The sequence below is a fragment of the Mus caroli genome, unplaced genomic scaffold (assembly GCF_978045245.1).
Source record: "Mus caroli unplaced genomic scaffold, Mus_caroli_1 scaffold_18, whole genome shotgun sequence".
In the NCBI taxonomy this organism is placed as follows: Eukaryota; Metazoa; Chordata; class Mammalia; order Rodentia; family Muridae; genus Mus; species Mus caroli.
The window spans coordinates 38361818-38364203 of NW_028227273.1; positions in this window are offsets into that span (position 1 = coordinate 38361818).

A 2386-nucleotide genomic window follows, 5' to 3' on the forward strand; every position below is an offset into this window, starting at 1 on the left:
AGACCCAACAAAGAAAGAAAACTTCAGACCAATTTCCCTTATGAATATCAATGTAAAAATGCTCAATAAAATCCTCACAAACTGAATTCAAGAACACATCAAAACGATCATCCATCATGACCAAGTAGGCTTCATCCCAGGGATGCAGGGATGGTTCAGTATATGAAAATTCATCAACATAAGCTACTATATAAACAAACTCAAAGAAAAAAAACATATGATCATCTCATTAGAAATGCTTTCTCATGTTGAGAAAGTATTTGACAAAATCCAATACCCCTTCATGATAAAAGTCTTGGAAAGATCAGGAATTCAAGGCCCATACCTAAACATAGTAAAAGCAATATACAGCAAACCAGTAGCCAACACTAAACTAAATGGAGAGAAACTTGAAGCAATCCCACTAAAATCAGGGACTAGACAAGGTTGCCCACTCTCTCCTTACCTAATCAATATTGTACTTGAAATCCTAGCGACAGCAATTAGACAACAAAAGGAGATCAAAGGGATACATATTGGAAAGGAAGAAGTCAAAATATCACTATTTGCAGATGATATGATAATATATATAAGTGATCGTAAAAATTCCACCAGAGAACTCTTAAACCTGATAAACAACTTCAGCAAAGTAGCTGGATAAAAAATTAACTCAAACAAATCAGTGGCCTTCCTCTACACAAAGGATAAACAGGCTGAGAAAGAAATTAGGGAAACAACACCCTTCACAATAGTCACAAATAATATAAATTACCTTGGTGTGACTCTAACGAAGCAAGTGAAAGATCTGTATGATAAGAACGTCAAGTCTCTAAAGAAAGAAATCAAAGATCTCAGAAGGTGGAAAGATCTCCCATGCTCATGGATTGGCAGGATTAATATAGTAAAAATGGCTATCCTGCCGAAAGCAATCTACAAATTCAATGCAATCCCCATCAAAATTCCAACTCAATTTTTTACTGAGTTAGAAAGGGCAATTTGCAAATTCATCTGGAATAACAAAAAACCCAGGATAGCAAAAACTATTCTCAACAATAAAAGAACTTCTGGTGGAATCACCATGCCTGTCCTCAAGCTGTACTACAGAGCAATTGTGATAAAAAAAAAAAAAAAAAAACACTGCATGGTACTGGTACAGTGACAGACAGGTAGATCAATGGAATAGAATTGAAGACCCAGAAATGAACCCACACATTGGTGCAGGCTCAACTAGCATGTAGAAGAATGCAAATCAATCCATTCTTATCTCCTTGTACAAAGCTCAAGTTCAAGTGGATCAAGGAACTCCACATAAAACCAGATACACTGAAACTTAGAGAGAAGAAAGTAGGAAAGCCTCGAACACGTAGGCACAGGGGACAAACTCCTGAACAGAACACCAATGGCTTGTGCTATAAGATCAAGAATCGTTGCATGGGACCTCATAAAATTGCAAAGCTTCTGTAAGGCAAAGGACACTGTCAATAAAACAAAAAGGCAACCAACAGATTGGGGAATCCTAAATCTGATAGAGGGCTAATATTCAATATATATAAAGAACTCAAAAAGTTAGACTCAAGAGAACCAAATAACTCTATTAAAAATGGGGTACAAAATTAAACAAAGAATTCTCAACTGAGGAATACTGAATGGCCGAGAAGTACCTAAAAAATGTTCAACATCCTTAATCATCAGGGAAATGCAAATAACAAAAACCCTGAGATTCCATCTCACACAAGTCAGAATGGCTAAGATAAAAAATCAGGTGACAGCAGATGCTGGCAAGGATGTGGAGAAAGAGGGACACACCTCCATTGCTGGTGGGATTGCAAGCTGGTACAACCACTCTGGAAATCAGTTTGGCCATTCCTCAGAAAATTGGACATACTACTACATGAGGACTCAGCAATCCCACTCCTGGGCATATATCCATAAGATGCTCCAACATGTAATAAGAACACATGCTCCACTATGTTCATAGCGGCTTTATTTATAATAGTCAGAAGCTGGAAAGAACCCAGATGTCCCTCAACAGGGGAATGGATACAGAAAATGTGGCACATTTACACAATGGAGTACTACTCAGCTATTAAAAACAATGAATTTATGAAATTCTCAGGCAAATGGATGGATCTGGAGGATATCATCCTGAGTGAGGTAACCCCATCATAAAAGAACACACATGATATGCACTGACTGATAAGTGGATATTAGCCCAGAAGCTCAGAATACCCAAGATACAATTCACAAACCACGTGAAACTCAAGAATAAGGAAGATCAAAGTGTGGATACTTCGATCCTTCTTAGAAGTAGGGACAAAATACCCATGGAAGGAGTTACAGAGACAAAATGTGGAGCAGACTGGAAGAATGACCATCCAGAGACTGCCCCACCTTGGGATCCATCCCA